The sequence below is a fragment of the Rhinoraja longicauda genome, chromosome 1, assembly GCF_053455715.1.
Source record: "Rhinoraja longicauda isolate Sanriku21f chromosome 1, sRhiLon1.1, whole genome shotgun sequence".
Classification (NCBI taxonomy): domain Eukaryota; kingdom Metazoa; phylum Chordata; class Chondrichthyes; order Rajiformes; family Arhynchobatidae; genus Rhinoraja; species Rhinoraja longicauda.
The window spans coordinates 133,720,225-133,738,685 of NC_135953.1; the positions used below are offsets into that span (position 1 = coordinate 133,720,225).

The following is an 18,461-nucleotide window of genomic DNA, read 5'->3' on the forward strand; positions in this document are numbered from 1 at the left end:
TAACTGAAAACATAATATTTCGTAACAAGTTGGGTAAACGGTGCGATTTGGATTTTGGCACCTAAAAGCTCTGTGATGAAGTTTGGGGTAAAAGATAACCAGAAGCAAACACTGGGGTGGTGCTTTCAAATCCTGCCTAGTTTTTAATTATGCTCTACAGATGAAGAATTAATTGACTGTAGGATAAGAATTATGTAGGAAGGAACGGCAGATGTTGGTTTAAACCGAAGATAGACACAAAAAAAGCTGTCATAACTCACGGGTCAGGCAGCATCTCTGGGGAGAAGGAATGGGTGACGTTTCGGGTCGAGACCCTTCTTCAGACTGAAATTCCGTTCTCGACCCGAAACGTCACCCATTTCTTCTCTCCCAAGATGCTGCCTGGCCCGCTGAGTTACTCCAGCATTTTGTGAATAAATCGATTTGTACCAGCATCTGCAGTTATTTTCTTATACTGGATAAGAATTATGTTTGTCTTATTTGTCATCTTCATTCCTGCTACGTCTGTATTCAGGTGTACCTGACTTTATGTCTGCTAGTCTCCAGATGTTTCCAGTGGGCACTGGATACCCCTTTAGGGAGTTCCTTTTGGGAGATAAGCACCGATTGTTCCTGGCAGGAGTGGTGAACCCATCCCAGGATGGTTTTGACCAGTGGTGAATGCCCACCTCTGGGCGTTCTAGTGGGCCCAGATCATCTAGTTACTGGTGTTTCTCGAGAAGCGAGCTATTTGTCCCATTGTTCCTGATGAGAGGAACCAGCCCATGCTGATGTTCCTAGTGAGGTGTTCAAAGATCTCCGGCTGTGCCAAATGGGCGATGCGTGTTCCCTATTGCCTCAACTTCAATAGGGAGTTGCTTCCCTTTCTCTTGGGGAGTGGAGTGAGTCCATTTCCAAATATATTCCCGAGTGGAGGCATGCATGAAGCCCATGCCTTGTGTACTGGTATCTTCAAACCATACCTCACTGCCCCATCTACTTTTTAATCTTTCACTGAGCTCTCAGTCATTAATGAAAGGTGGAGTAACTCAATGGGACAGGCAGCATTTCTGGTGGGAAGGAATGGGTGACGTTTCAGGTCAACCAGGATCTGCCAGCATTTGGACTGTTATTGAGACTGGTCAGCATGACTCTTCGCGTGGGAGATTGTGCCTCATGAACATGACTGTATTTTTGAAGTGGATTGAAGAGGGCAGGGCAGTGGTCATTGTCCTATATGGACTTTAGCAAGGCCGTTGGCAAGATCCCACATGGCAGGCAAGTCTGGGACATGAGATCACATGGAATCCAAGGCGAGCCAGCCAATGGATTCACAATTGGTTGAGATGAAGGAATCGAAGGGTAGTTGTGGAGGGGAATTTAGAAAACAGTCTTACAAAATAAAGGCACAGAGTGCTGGAGTAACCTAGTGGGTCAAGCAGCAACTCCGAAGAACATGGTTTATTTTGTCCCTTCTTCAGACAGCTGTAAAGAGTTATTTCTCTGACTGAAGGCTGATTGGGGTTGGTGCTGGGTCCATTGTTGTTTGTCATCTACATTAACAATGTGGGTGACACGTGGACAACTTTGTCAGTCATTTTCCAGGTGACACGAGAAATGGCGGCAGAGTGGGCAGTAAGGAAGGATATCTAAATTTACTGCAGGATCAGTTGGGACGGAGAGCCAATGAATGGCAAATGGAATTTAACTTTAACAGACGGGAGATGTTGTACTTTGGTATGTTAAACCAGGGCAGACTTGCACAGTAAATGGCAGAGCCCTGAAGAGTGTCACGGAAGAGAGATCTGGGAGTACAGGTGCAAGGTTCCCCAAAGGTGGCGAGCCAGGTCGACAGCATGGTGAAGAAGGTGGCTGGCACACATGCTTTCATTGTGTAGGATATTGAGTACAAAAATTAGGACACCATGATACACTTGAAGTGCTGTGTGCTGGTCTGGTCGACCAACGAAAGGAAAGATGTCATGGTGAATGGGAATGGTGTAGAAGAGATTCACCAAGATATTCCTTGGACTTGTGGGTTTCTGTCATAAGGAGAGGCTGCAGAAGCTGGGACATTGTTCTTTGGGGACTGGGAGGGTGAGGAGGGGGGGAGTGGAATACTTTATTAAAGTCTACAAATTCACGAGGGGCGTGGATGAAGTCCTTTCCCCAGAGTAGAGGATTCTAACATTAGAAGGCTTAGGCTTTAGATGAGAGGGGAAATTTTTTAAAGGGATATCAGGGCAACTTTTTCACTCGGAGGGTATTCTGTGTTTGGAACGAGCTGCAGAGGAAGTTATAGAATCTGACACAGTTATGACTTTCAATAGACCTTTGGATAGATGTATGGACAGAAAGGGTTTGGAGGAATATGGTCCAAATATTGGTAAATGGGACCATACAGATTACCAACTTGGTTGGCGTGGACGAGATGGGCCAAAGGGCCTGTTTCCATGTTGTATAACTCTGAGTCCATGTCACTTCAACTCTTTACAGGCCATCTCTGGATTACGAACACTCAATTTACAGACACCCCTACATACGAACAACTTTCCAAGTTTAAAAAATCCGATGTACTTGCCTACATTCATTTCTATGGACAGCCTAACTAGTTTTCTTTCTCTTTTCACTTTTAGTGATTGCACTTCCTTAACAGTCTTATGTGCTCTTGATGTCATTCATTCCAATTACTGTGGGATTATGGTGAATATCATGTGGAATGAAATTTTGTTTAAGTGCATTTTCTGACTCGAGGTCAAAATTGTCCTCTGGACGTCTGTAAAAAGTGGAATGCTGGGGATGGCCTCTCTCGAGAAGAATGGATCTACTGTGCTTATCTTCACCAGAATTTAGAAGGATGCGAGGGGATCTTATAGAAACATCTAAAATTCTTAAGGGATTGAACAGGCCAGGTGCAGGAAAAATGTTCCCGATGTTGGAGGAGTCCAGAACCAGGGGTCATGTGTTTAAGAATAAGGGGTTGACCATTTAGGACTGAGTTGGGGAAAGACTTTTTAACCCAGAGAGTTGTGAATCCGTGGAATTCTCTGCCACAGAAGGCAGTGGAGGCCAATTCACTGGATGTATACAAGAGACAATTTAAAATGACAGTCCCGAAACAGAGTCACGATTTTATAGGGAAATCCAATCAAGAGAAAGAAAGGCGTTGTACTGGAGTTGGAAAAAAAAGGCAGGCACACTTTATCCCTGAGGTCTGGCACTTTAGCTGCTCGCTCCCAGCGTATGTTTATCAATGCAACCTTGGGCAACTATGTTCTAGAACTGAAGTCACCCTAACTTTGGCTGTCAAGCTGCAACGTCAAGATGATGTCTGCATTTGCCTAGCTCCAAGCCGTTGTTGACTTGATTATTGAAGCACAGTTTGTAACGTTAACAGCAGAGGAATCCATTCAGCTTATTGGGTCCATGGCGTCTCCCAAGGGAGCAATGTCATTTGCCCTATTCTTACTTTTCTTATTTCCCTGGTCCCCTGCAAGAAGACATATAAATGGCAGAAAGTAGGCACCCACCGCACAAACTACCCTATGAGGTACCCCCCATCCCAACGACAGAGGAGTGGCACCATTACCACATTAGCTCCATCAGTCACCGAGAAACCCTCAAAGTTGGAGAGGAATCAACTTGATCCCAAGGGACTTCCAAAGAACGTAAATTGCACCTCATATCAAGGATAGGTGAAGTGGGGATGGGGTGGGGTGTGGGCTATATTTTAGCTTATTGGATACAATCAATGCCTCCCACTTATGTGGGAAAATAACTGCAGATGCTGGTACAAATCGAAGGCTTCACAAAAAGCTGGAGTAACTCATCGGGTCAGGCAGCATCTCAGGAGAGAAGGAATGGGTGACGTTTCGGGTCGAGACCCTTCTTCAGACCTTCTTCACAACCCTTTTTCAGTCAGACAGTTGTGAATCTGTGGAATTCTCTGCCTCAGAAGGCAGTGGAGGCCAATTCTCTGAATGCATTCAAGAGAGAGCTGGATAGAGCTCTTAAGGATAGCAGAGTCAGGGGGTATGGGGAGAAGGCAGGAACGGGGTACTGATTGAGAATGATCAGCCATGATCACATTGAATGGCGGTGCTGGCTCAAAGGGCTGAACGGCCTACTCCTGCACCTATTGTCTATTGTCTAATGACCCAAAACGTCACCCATCCCTTCTCTCGTGAGATGCAGCCTGACCCGCTGAGTTCCTCCAGCTTTTGCGATACCTCCCACTCATGTGGTGCAGGTGTTACCATGTTGTCCAGACCTTGCTGCCTGTGGGCACAAAGTACTTCTTTGTCGAAGGAATTACATATGGAACTGAATGCTGCAATTATCAGTGAACATTTGCACAAAGACTTTATGATGCGGGAAGTTAATTCGACCATTACTGCTTCTAAATTGCTCGTGGAAATTTCTCCATTTACTAAACTTTTATTGGACTGACCTGTCCAACACTCTCGCATGATGGTTCATCCATACACACAGAGAGGGGCTCGGAAGATAAAAATGGTGCTTCATTGGACGAGGCCTGCAATCTTGCAATAATTTGCCGTGGACACTGAGAGAGAAATTCAAAGCTGGATTAATTCTGCACCAGAAATCAGGATGAACATTGATTTTGTATTGCATCTTCTATGTAATGATGAATGGTGTTATTAAAGCTGTGCAATGAAGCATTACCGATGCTTAACAACATAGAATTGAAGAACACCACACAAAACATTTTTGCGGCCAAGTTGATCTTCCGTCGTTTCATTTATCCAGTTGCTCGAAATCCAGCATAATCAAAATAATGAAGATAGGCACAACAAGCTGGACTAACTCAGCAGGACAGGCAGCATCTCTGGACAATAGACAATAGACAATAGGTGCAGGTGTAGGCCCTTCGAGCCAGCAGCGTCATTCAATGTGATCATGACCGATCATTCACAATCATCTGGAGAGAGGGAATGGGTGACGTTTTGGGTCGAGACCCTTCTTCAGACTGAAAGTCACGGGGAAAGGGGAACGTGAGATATAGACGATGATGTGAAAAGATATTGTACAATGAATGAAAGAGATGCAAAGATTTGGTGATATTGCAGCTCAAATTACTATTGCCAAGTGGGTTTTTTTCTCCGTGTCATATAATTTCTGACATAATCGGATTAAGTAAATTGACCAAGCTTTATGAAACATGTTAGGAAGAGAAAAGTGTGGAGTCAAACATTTATATTGTATGTCCAGATTTAGATATTAAGAACAATTAAAATCTTAATGGAGGGCTGAGTAGAATATCATATCAATAGTTACATTTATTCTTTTAAAATATCGTGCTTTCCAAGTCAGAGTCTCTGGGTTTTCTCCGAGATCGGTTTCTGCAAAGACGTACCAGGTATGTAGGTTAGTTGATTTATTCACAAAATGCTGGAGTAACTCAGCAGGTCAGGCAGCATCTCGGGAGAGAAGGAATGGGTGACGTTTCGGGTCGAGACCCTTCTTCAGACTGAAGAAGTTGGCTTGGTGTATGTGTAAATTGTCCCTGGTGTGTGTAAGGTAGTGTTAATGTGCGGGGATCGCTGGTCAGTGGGCCGAAGGGCCTGTTTCCGCACTGTATCGCTGAACTAAACATTAAAATTCATCTCCCATGAAGGTGGCTATAACTGATTTATTAAATGCTTAAACAGCATTGAGTGGCATTTAATGCAAAGTATTGACAAAAATTCTCATCATTGAATTCCAGGTGATTTACCAATTTGTCTTTGGTCAGTAATGATGGGAAGTTTCTCACTATCATCATTTACCACTTTTTTTCCCCAATGAAATTTTTTTTAAAACCCCTACAAGTATGAAAGATAAACAAGTGTATAAAATCATGAGCGGAATAGATCGGGTAGACACACAGAGTCTGTTCCCCATAGCAGGTGAATCGAGGACCAGAAGATGTTGGTTTAAGGTGAAGGGGAAAAGATCTAATAAGAATCTGAGGGGTATTTTTTTTCACACAAAGGGTGGTGGGTGTATGGAACAAGCTGCCAGAGGAGGTAGTTGAGGCTTGGACTATCCCAACATTTAAGAAACGGTTAGACAGGTACATGGGTAGGACAAGTTTGGAGGGATATGGGACCGAACACAGGCAAGTGGGACTAGTGTAGCTGGGATATGTTGGCCGGTGTGGGCAAGTTCGGCCGAAGGGCCTGTTTCCACACTGTATCACTCTATGACTCTATGGTGGAAAGATATGTTAACCAGTATTTATAGGTTGGATCCATTAGGGGAACACGTTTTGGCATGGTCCTCATTGGAATTTATTTATCTGTTATATTCCACAAGGACGTGAACAAATAGTAGCTCTATGTAAGGAGAATTTGGTGCAGCATTTGTATTGGCCTGGAACCTAAGTGTTGCGATGAGAGCCTAGGTGACATGTTAAAATCCACGGCTGCAATTGCCTTATCTTTCTCTGCAAAGATGAACTGACTCATCAAGACCTTGATGTTCATCAAGGCCTTGAACTACATGACTCCATGATGTAGGGGGACTAGAACACGCCCCATTCACAATCGCTGAGGGCGGCACGGTGGCGCAGCGGTAGAGTTGCTGCCTTACAGTGAATGCAGCGCCGGAGACTCAAGTTCGATCCTGACTACGGGTGCTGTACTGTACGGAGTTTGTACGTTCTCCCCGTGACCTGCGTGGGTTTTCTCCGAGATCTTCGGTTTCCTCCCACACTCCATAGCGTAAGGGGTTTCTCTGCGCCGAGCTTTCGCCCGACCTAAGGTCCCCGTGCCTTGCTCTGATCCCTTGACCAGGCCGCGCACACTGGTTCCCCGTGAGTGGTTCGACCCACTCACCCCCTACGGTTCCAGACACTGGACTTAGATGCAGGAGCGTTGATAGTGCAGAAAAACTCAACCAGACCAGATTTGAAGACCAGGGTTTAAATGGAAAAGGCATTTATTGAGCACTTGGGACTATTGTGCATGAATACTTATACACAGTTCTATTAGACATATGCACAACTACACGAACACTTAGACACAGTTCTAAACGACATATGCATAACTACACGAATACTTATACACAGTTCTACTAGACGTATGCACACTTACACGAACACTTTTGACGCAGTTCTAAAAGACATATGCATAACTACACGAATACTTAGACACAGTTCTATTAGACATATTCTTGACTGTAAGATGGGGAACGTACGACACATCGCAAACTTGACCAACACATAATCATTTACACACCCACGTTTATTCAAACCACCCTCCCCTCGACACTAAAACTATGTCCAGGATGTGCAGGATCGGGGTACATGCTCACCATGGGGCTATTACTGGGGTTACTGGCTGTTCGTGCTGCTTCTCCGCTGTTTTCCGTGAGGGTCGTGCTTGTCCCCTGAGTTTCTTCCTTCCGTTTCTTGCGTTCCTGGCCAGTCGTTGCGAGCGTTGCTGTCCCTGCTGTGAGCGTTCCTGGCCAGTCGTTGCGAGCGTTGCTGTCCCTGCAGCGAGCGTGTCTTTCTTGCCTGTCTTTTCGTCTTCCTCCTGGCTTGCGTTCCTTGCAGGTTTTCTTCTTGAGTTTAAAACCCAAAAATCGTGGCCAGTTATACTAATTCTGGCCCGTCCTATCTCCCGCCAGATCTCGGGATCTCTTTGTTTAAAAGATATGTATTGAGTTTTCCCTTTATCATCATATCATCATATATATATACAGCCGGAAACAGGCCTTTTCGGCCCTCCAAGTCCGTGCCGCCCAGCGATCCCCGCACATTAACACCATCCTACACCCACTAGGGACAATTTTTACATTTACCTAGCCAATTAACCTACATACCTGTACGTCTTTGGAGTGTGGGAGGAAACCGAAGATCTCGGAGAAAACCCACGCAGGTCACGGGGAGAACGTACAAACTCCTTACAGTGCAGCACCCGTAGTCAGGATCGAACCTGAGTCTCCGGCGCTGCATTCGCTGTAAAGCAGCAACTCTACCGCTGCGCTACCGTGCCGCCCGCGTTATGTCCGGGGGTACCGGGGATGGCCAGACGGTGTTAATTGATATTTCGTTGCGAGGTGATGGGTGTTAACTGGTTTCCCATCACCTACCAGGTAGTTTTCTATGGGCTATTGTGCCCCCTTAACGGGATTAACTGTGTAGGTCGGCTTGGGGCATTGTAAGTATGCTGATGTCAGCGCCCCAGTGTCTGGACTTCGACCTGGTTTTGCAGGTTTCTGCATGGCCAATATGCATCCATTGTTCTGGCCGTGGCTTTGCAGAAACCTAGAGACTGGGCTGTAAGGTTTTTGCTTTTGTGGCTGGTCACGAGGTCCCGAGGCCATCTTAGGACCCACAGATTGTGACATCCCTTGGTAAACTGACCGCAGCCTTTCTCCACTATCAGCCCCAGTCTCCCGTTTAAAATGTCCAAACTGCAGCTCTTTGGTTTGGTGTTGATTGCAGAATGAGGGAAAACTTCTCAAATCTTACAATAGACGTACAGGTATGTAGGTTAATTGGCTGGGTAAAATGTAAAAATTGTCCCTAGTGGGTGTAGGATAGTGTTAGTGTGCGGGGGTCGCTGGGCGGCGCGGACTCGGTGGGCCGAAGGGCCTGTTTCCGCGCTGTATCTCTAAATCTAAATCTAAAATCTAATTTTGGGCGCAGATGCGGCGTAGACGGAGGAATTGGGAGGAGGAGATAGAGTATTTGCCCGTCTGCCTCACTGGCTCGTAGGGCTGAATGGCCTGCTCCTGCACCTGTTGGCTATTGTCACTGCTTGCATTTGCACCTTTTTCGCTGCAAGGTGGGAAAGCGTCACCGATGCTCTTTGATTATAGCAGCGTGCAAATTTTCTGGCTTCAAAGAAGGCTGAATTCTTGGGCAGGCTTGGTATTTTTTTACTGTGGTGACCTGTGGGAAATCTCTGCCTCATACCACCGAGTAACTTATACACCCAACAACAGAGGAAGTTGTAGTTGCAAACACCATCTGCGATGAACTTTAAGGTGTCAGTTTTGCCACGGGTGGATCTTTTCACACCTCACAGTGAAAAAGGTGTGAAAGCGAGGAGTGAGTGAGAAGCTTATTCAAAATGCAGATTCTACAGTGAACATTAAAATGGCATCGAACAGTGGGAGGCCATGGGAGAGATGGGTAAAAGATATAGCTCCCACTGCTTCACCTCCTTGCATAAAATAGCAGGGGAGATTTCAAAAGGCAGCCGTTCGATCGATCGTCTGAGCAGTCAAAATTGGCCGATTAAGCAGTTAATGAAAAAGCAAGGTGTGGCGGGGCGGCCGTGCTGGGAGAGAGGCTGTGTGGGTGTTTTTCTCTGTATCAGTGTGAGGCTGTGGCTCAAGAGGCTGGAGAGGTGTGTAGAGGGGGGGTGGGGGGTGAGGCTTTGGCTCAAGAGGCTTCAGTGAGGAGGCTGAGCAGAGAGAGAGGCAAGAGGTAATGGTGGCGCAGCGGTAGAGTTGTTGCCTTACAGCGAATGCAGCGCCGGAGACTCAGGTTCGATCCTGACTACGGGCGCCGTCTGTACGGAGTTTGTACGTTCTCCCCGTGACCTGCGTGGGTTTTCTCCGAGATCTTCGGTTTCCTCCCACACTCAAAAGAAGTGCAGGTATGTAGGTTAATTGACTGGGTAAATGTAAAAATTGTCCCTAGTGGGTGTAGGATAGTGTTAATGTGCGGGGATCGCTGGGCGGCGCGGACTCGGTGGGCCGAAGGGCCTGTTTCCGCACTGTATCTCTAAATCTAAAAAATCTAATGGTACGGTCTGCTGTTTCTTTTAGGTCAATGCGATTAGAGCAACATTCAGCCCATCAAGTCTACTCCGCCATTCAATCATGGCTGATCTATCTCTCCCTCCGAACCCCATTCTCCTGCCTCCTCCCCATAACCCCTGACACCTGTACTAATCAAAATAATCTATCCTTCTCTGCCTTAAAAATGTCTATTAGACAGTAGACAATAGGTGCAGGAGGAGGCCATTCGGCCCTTCGAGCCAGCACCGCCATTCAATGTGATCATGGCTGATCATCCACAATTAGTACCCCGTTCCTGCCTTCTCCCCATACCCCCTGACTCCACTATCATTAAGAGCTCTATCTAACTCTCTCTTGAAAGCAACCAGAGAATTGGCCTCCACTGCCTTCTGAGGCAGAGAATTCCACATATTTACACCTCTCTGAATGAAAAAGTTTTCCCTTATCTCCGTTCTTAATGGCCTACCCCTTATTCTTAAACTGTGGCCCCTTGGTTCTGGACTCCCCCAACATTGGGAACATGTTTCCTGCCTCTAGTGTGTCCAATCCCTTAATAATCTTATATGTTTCGATAAGATCCCCTCTCATCCTTCTAAATTCCAGTGTATACAAGCCCAGTCGCTCCAGTCTTTCAACATACGACAGTCCCGCCATTCCGGGAATTAACCTAGTAAACCTACGCTGCACGCCTTCAATAGCAAGACTATCCTCCCTCAAATTTGGGGACCAAAGCCGCACACGTCTGACGGCATCCACAGTCTTCAGTGGCAAAGAATTCCACAGATACATCACAGATTTGCGCGATCGATGTGCTTTTATGCCTTCTTGGCTTCTGTGCTGTGGTGATGACAGGGTAGGACAGTCCAATGTTCCTCCTGCAGGATGTGGGGAGTCGGGGGAAACCGATGGTGTCTCCGATAACTACACCTGCGGGAATAGTGTCCACATGCCGCTCCTTAAAGACCGCGTGAGGAAACTGGAGCTGCAACTGGACGGTCACGGGAATCATCAGGGGGAATGAAAGCTTCACAGGCAGGAGTTCCGGTGAGGTGGTCAGGCCAACGCTAGAGGATGAGTAGTAGGCAGATGCCGTGAGGAACGAGAGTAGACAGAGAGTGCAGGAAGGTGGCCATTCCCCTTCAACGCAGGCAGACCTTTTTGGATAGCATCAGGGGGTGAGCATTAGTCATGGTTAGGCCCGTCATGCCAAGTTAGATATAGCTCTTAGGGCTAAAGGATTCAAGGGATATGGGGACAAAGCAGGAACAGGGTACTGATACTGGGTGATCAGCCATGATCACATTGAATGGTGGTGCTGGCTCGAAGGGCTGAATGGCCTACTCCTGCACCTATTGTCTATGTTGGTGCAGGAAACCTTGTTCAGGATGTACTATATCTGCACACCCCCCCTCCATCCCTGTCCACACACACACGCACAAATCGTCAATAGGAATTATAACAAATGTGCCATGGGAATCTAGGCATCTATAAGACTAAAGGTTGTCATAGTAGGGGATTTAAACTTTTCCAACATGGATCGGGACTGTCACAGTGCCAAAGGCTTAAGATAGGGTGGAATTTGACAAACGCGTTAAGCAAAGTTTGCTCAGGCTGGGCAGGCTAGGAATTCATTCCTTGGAGGCTTCGGGGCGACCTAATAGAGATGTGTACGATCACGAAGGAAATAGATAGGGTGAGTGCACAAGAGTAGGGAAATCAAGAACCAGAGCACATTGGCTGACAGTGAAGAGGGGAAAGATTTAATAGGAAGCTGTGTTTCCACACAGAGGGTGCTGGGTATATGGATCAAGCTATCAGAGGAGGTGGTTGAGACAGGTGCTATAACAACACTTGAAAGGCATTTGGACAGGTGCATGGATTGGAAAGATTTCGAGGGATAATGGCCAAACATGGGCAGTTTTATTGTTTCATGGATACAGAATTGAAACAGGCCCTTCAACTCTGCAAGTCCGCGCCGACCAGCAATCTCCTTTATACTAGTTCTATCCTACTACACGCGGCACAATTTACAGAAGCTAATAAATCTACAAACCTACACGTCGTTGGAATGTGGGGGGAAACTGGAGCAACTGGAGAAAACCCATGTGGTCACGGGGAGAACGTGCAAACTCCATACAGACAGCACCGGTAGTCAGGACCGATCCTGGGTCTCTGGTGTTGTGCGGCAGCAACTCTACCACTGTGCCACCCTGAGGTGGGACATGTGTAGATGGTATGTGACGGTTGGTATGGTCAAGTTGGGCCAAAGAGCCTGTTGTCATGCTTTCGGACTCTAATTCTATGACTCGAGCCATTGAAGAATTCAGGCCATTTTAAGCGCACATTGCCCTAAATGTTATTCATTGTCTGTATCAATTCTGTATCCTGATGAAAAGCTAAAAGTTAGCAAGGTGAATGAAAGTATTGTTGACGTACAAAGCTCCACGAACTACCAAGAGATCTTTGTGCCAAAAGGAAACCATTCAGATATATTTACCTGATCCTGAAGGCAACCAAAGTGGAGAGACAATAATTGGATGTCTCTGGATTGCGATGCATTCAATGTTTTTAAAATGGTTATGATTTTTGTCCAGTTGGAAGAAGTTGCAAAATATAGTTTTTACTTCTCTGTCTTCATTTCTCTTTATTTCATATTTCTGCTCCGAGATCTTGGTTCATTTAATTTCCTTCTAGATTGACCTTGGTAACATTTTCAAATTTCAGAATAAACTGTCCAAACCTCTCATCAAATTGCTGACGATTGAAAGAATCAGTAACGAGCTGGATTGGACATATCCTCAAGGACAGGACATAGATGAGCAATTTTCCCCATTTTAGAGTCATAGAGTCCTACAGCACTGAAAGAGGCCCTTCGGCCCATCGTGTCCGTGCCGCCCGTTACCAAACACAGTCTAATTTTAATCCCATTTTCCCGCATTTGGACCGTAGCCCTGAATGTTGTAGCATTTCAAGTGCCCACCCAAATGCCTCTTAAACGTTGTGAGTGTTCCCGCCTCCACCACCACCCCAGGCAGTGAGTTCCAGACTCCAACCACCCTCTGGGTGAAAAATTTATTTCTCACATCCCCCCAAAACCTCCCTCCCCTTACCCTGTATCTATGTCCCCTCGTTGTTGAACCTTCCACCAGTGGAAGAAGTTCCCCGCCATCTACCTTATCTATGCCCCTCATGATCTTGTACACCTCGATCATGTCCCCTCTCAGCCTTCTCTGCTCCAGGGAAAACAACCCCAGTCTGCTCAGTCTCTCCTCATAGCCGAGGCCCTTCATCCCTGGCAGCATCCTGGTGAATCTCCTCTGCACCCTCTCCAAAGCTATCACATCCTTTCTATAATGTGGTGACCAGAACTGTACACAATACTCCAGCTGTGGCCTCACCAGTGTTCTGTACAATTCCATCATTACCCCCCTACTTTTATATTCGGTGCCCCGGCTAATGAAGGCCAGTAACCCATATGCCTTTTTGACCACCCTGTCCACCTGTCCTGCTGCCTTCAAGGACTTGTGTACCTGTACTCCAAGGTCCCTCTGTACCCCTGTCTTCCCTAGGGTCCTTCCATTCATGGTGTACTCCCTCTCCAAGTTATTCCTGCCAAAGTGCATCACCTCGCACTTTTCAGGATGAAATTCCATCTGCCACTGCTCCGCCCATCTGACCATCTCATCTATATCTTCCTGCAGTTTGCAGATCCCTTCCTCGCTATTCACCACCCCCCCCTAACTTTGTGTCATCTGCAAACTTGCTGATCATGCTCTGTACATTGACATCCAGATCATTAATGTAGATTACAAACAGTAAGGGACCCAACACCGATCCCTGCGGCACCCCACTGGGCACCGGCCTCCAGTCACAGAAGCAACCTTCTACCATCACCCTCTGCCTTCTGTCACTAAGCCAGTTTTTTTATCCATTTTGCCAAGGTGCCCTGGATCCCATGGGCTCTTACCTTCTTGACCAGTCTCCTGTGTGGGACCTTGTCAAAAGCCTTACTGAAATCCATGTATACCACATCCACTGCACTACCCCCATCTACCTCCTTGGTCACCCCTTCAAAAAATTCAATCAAGTTAGTCAGACACGACCTTCCATTAACAAAGCCATGTTGACTATCCTTAATTAACCCTCGATCCTCCCAGTGAAGACTGATTCTGTCCCTCAGAATCTTTTCTAGCAGCTTCCCCACCACCGATGTCAGACTCACCGACCTGTAGTTCCCAGGTTTATCCCTACTGCCCTTTTTAAATAATGGCACCACATTAGCTATCCTCCAGTCCTCCGGTACATCCACTGTTGCAAGAGGGGCTCTGAAAATTTGTGCCAGAGCCCCCGCAATCTCCTCCCTTGCCTCTCTCAGCATCCTGGGATACATCTCGTCAGGGCCCGGAGACTTATCCACTTTTAAGCCTGCCAGAGCCTCCAGCACCGTCTCCCTGTCAATAGCAATATGCTCAAGAACATCACAACCCTCCTGCTCCATTTCTAAGTCCGCATCGCCCTCCTCCCTCGTAAAAACAGATGCAAAAAAATCATTTAAAACATCTCCTACATCCTCTGGCTCCACACACAGCTTTCCACTATGGTTCCTGATGGGCCCCACTCTTTCCCTCGTTATCCTCTTACCCTTGATATACTTATAGAACACTTTGGGATTTTATTTTATTTTGCCCGCTAGTGCTATCTCATGGCCTCTTTTTGCTCTCCTAATTTCTTTTTTAAGAACCGCCCTACACCTTCTGTATTCCTCTAATGATGTCTGTGCCTTAAGTTCTTTATGCCTTCCAAAAGCCCCCCTTTTTTTCCGAATCAATCCTACTATATCGTTCGACATCCAAGGTTCTTTGGACTTGTTTGTCCCACCCTTAAACTTTAGGGGAACATGCTTCCTCTGTACTTTTTCAATTATTCCTTTGAATGACTCCCACTGTTCTGATGCGGTCCTCCCCACGAGAAGCTGATCCCAGTCCACCAGGGCCAACTTCTGCCTTATCAGATTAAAATCGGCCTTGCCCCAATTTATAAATTTTCCCTCTGGTCCCTCTTTATCCTTTTCCATTACCACCTTAAATATCACTGAATTGTGATCACTGTCACCAAAATGCTCTGCCACTGACACTTCAGCCACCTGTCCGGCCTCATTTCCCAAGATTAAGTCCAATACCGCCTCCCCCCTTGTTGGACTTTCAACATATTGGCTCAAAAAGCCCTCCTGGATGACCCTTAGGAACTCTGCACCCTCAGGGCCCTTGACACTTTGGCTATCCCAATCAATATTCGGGAAGTTGAAATCCCCTACTATTACTACCCTGTTGTTTTCACATCCCCCGAGATTTGCCTACAAATATGTTCTTCTATGTCCCTCTGACTGTTTGGGGGTCTGTAGTATACACCCAGTAAGGTGCATGCCCCTTTTCTATTTCTCAATTCCACCCAAATAGCCTCATTTGAGGAACCCGCTAATATGTCATCCCTTCTTACATCAGAAATAGATTCTTTGATTAATACTGCAACACCCCCACCCCTTTTTCCCTGCTCTCTGTCTCTCCTGAAGATTCTATATCCTGGAATATTGAGCTGCCAGTCCTGCCCTTCTTTCAACCATGTTTCCATAATGGCAACAATGTCGTACTCCCATGTGTTCAGTAACACCTTCAATTCATCCCCCTTGCTTCCAATACTCCTTGCATTAAAATAAATGCCGTTCAGACTTGCCCTACCCCATTGTGCTGGGGCATTCTTGTTCTGCCTCCCAATCTGACCAGTTTTTTCCTCTATATTTTCCTTCTCCTCACCCCCTATACTAGCTCCATGCTGTATCCCAACCCCCTGCCAAATTAGTTTAAACCCTCCCCAACAGTGCTAGCAAACCTCCCCGCCAGGATATTGGTCCCCCTCTGGTTAAGGTGGAGACCGTCCGGCCTATACAGTTCCCACCTTTCCCAGAAACAGGCCCAATTATCCAGAAAAACGAATCCCTCCCCCCTGCTCCAACTCCTGAGCCACGCATTAAGCTGCTCTATCCTCCTATTTCTATACTCACTAGCTCGTGGCACAGGGAGTAATCCAGAGATTACAACCTTAGATGTCCTACACTTCAATCCTCTACCTAGCTCCCTCATCCCTCGTTTTACCAATGTCGTTGGTTCCAATGTGTACAATGACCTCTGACTGGTTCTCCTCCCCCTTCAGGATGCCCTGCAGCCGTTCCCCGACATCCTTGACCCTGGCACCAGGGAGGCAACAGACCATCCTGGAGTCACGTCTATGGCCACAGAAACGCCTATCTGCTCCCCTTACGACAGAATCCCCTACCACTATTGTACGCACATTCTCCGTTTCCCCCCCCCGGCTGACCAGCAGTAGCACCCATGGTGCCCGGAGGTTGGCCACTGCTACCTTCCCCTGGTAGGCCATTCCCCCCAACAGTATCCAAAACGGTATACCTGCTAGTGAGGGGGATGTCCACAGGGGTACCCTGCTCTACCTGCCTTACCTTCCTATTCTTTCTGATGGTCACCCATTTCCCTTCTACCTGTACACCCCTAGGCTGCGGTGTGTCCAGCTCCCTAAAGGAGTAGTCCACACTCCTCTCAGCATCGCGAATGCTCCATAACCCGTCCACCCTCAGCTCCAGTGCTGCAATGCGGTCAGTAAGTAGCTGAATGTGGACACATTTCCCACATACGTGGTTGTCAGGGGTGTCATTAGACTCCCTGATTTCCCACATACTGCAGGAGGAGCAAATGACGGCACCGGGCCCAACTGACATATTTTACCCCTCTATTTACCTTTACAATTACAATAGTCAACACCACCAAAGCATGATATATACTAGGGCGCTAAACTATCAGAAGTCCCTGTTCCCCAACAACCTCAGTAAAACAAACAAAGTTAAATATTGTCGGGTAGATGCCAATGTTGTAACCTGCATAGAAAAATAGAAAATAGGTGCAGGAGTTGGCCATTCGAGCCAGCACCACTGTTCAATGTGATCGTGGCTGATCATCCAAAATCAGTACCCCGTTCCTGATTTCTTCCCATATCCCTTGATTCCAATAGCCCGAAGAGTAATATCTAACTCTCTTGAATACATCTGTACTGGATTATTAAGGGGTTGGACATGTTAGAGGCAGGAAACATGTTCCCAATGTTGGGGGAGTCCAGAACCAGAGGCCACAGTTTAAGAATAAGGGGTAAGCCATTTAGAATGGAGATGAGGAAAAACCTTTTCAGTCAGAGAGTTGTAAATTTGTGGAAATCTCTGCCTCAGAAGGTAGTGGAGGCCATTTCTCTGAATGCATTCAAGAGAGAGCTAGATAGAGCTCTTAAGGATAGAGGAGTCAGGGGGTATGGGGAGAGGGCAGGAACGGGGTACTGATTGAGAATGAGAGAGCTAGATTGAGCTCTTAAGGATAGCGGAGTCAGGGGGTATGGGGAGAAGGCAGGAACGGGGCACTGATTGAGAATGATCAGCCATGATCACATTGCATGGTGGTGCTGGCTCGAAGGGCCGTATGGCCTACTCCTGCACCTATTGTCTATTGGAACCATTTGGCCAGATGCTTGGGTCATTCCGGAGAGCAAGCCTCCAGTGTCACTGTTTAGCCTTTGCTGTGTTTGGTGCTCTCAGCTATTTCTTGATAACGTGGAGTGATTCAAATTGGCTTCTGTGATGATGGGAATCGTAGGGACGAGCATGTCTGTGTGAAGACAATTGCAGATGTTTACGCCTATTTTCAGCACTCACTCAGTGAGCCCAGTCATTAGGGAGTGTGTAGCCTAATCCTTCCATTTGTTGTTTAACTGTTCACCACCTTTCGTGACCAGACGTGGCAGGACCTTGTAGCTTTGCTCCATCCATTTCATTTTGCTTTTTTTTTTACCATGCGTGTAGTCCTGCATAGCTTATTTTCACCAAATTTTCAAATGTCCCTAATGGGTTGCTCCTGACATTTTCATTTCTACATTTCTACATTTTGACAAGTGTAGGGAACAACATTACAGGTAGTGGCAGTGTACATTTCTGCTCCCAGTTTTGTTTTGAAAATCAGTTCTGTTTCCATCCCAAGTAAGATGAAGGCAGTTCCACAACCTACACGAGGGTATTCTCTCATGGCACTTTGTTTCTCTCTCTGCCCTCTGCTGCTGTCTCCGCCCATCTCTTCCCCATCTGACTCACCTTCCAACCAACCCTTCCTTAACTGGATTCACCTCTGACTAGCCAGCTCTTGCACCTCCCCTTCCCCTCACTTCTTTCTCCTGTGCTCCTTCGGACTGTGGACGGATCCCAACTTGAAATGTCTGTCCATTTTCCCACCACCATTCCTGCCTGACCCGCTGAGTTCCTCTAGAGTTTGTTGTTTATGACAGGATATTGTTTCTACAAGGACTATTCGGTGATTGCTACCACCAATCCCTCGCTGTTCAGAAACATCAGCAGGTGAGGAGAAAATCTAAGTTATTGGCTCAATGTGGATCACTCAACATTTGCTGGAGTACTTGTCTCACATACATGCCCCTCATTGGCCCCTCATTCATCAATGTTTATTGAAGTTCAACAACCTAGAAAACTTTCTGCACCCTTGCTGTCTTCAGTATTCTTCTGACTTTCTCTCCAAGAGGGTGGTAAGTGCTTTAACAGCAGATGGATTTCCCCCCCCTGTGTTTGACCTCATGCCACAAAGCTTCTCAAATGTGGAAATATA

At 46.7% G+C, this 18,461-nt stretch overlaps 1 protein-coding gene across 2 annotated transcripts in view; it reads left to right on the forward strand.

Annotated features, from left to right (window-relative positions):
• Positions 1–18,461, forward strand: part of tll1 (tolloid-like 1) — a 321,825-nt gene that overhangs the window by 20,888 nt on the left and 282,476 nt on the right. The window lies entirely within an intron of this gene.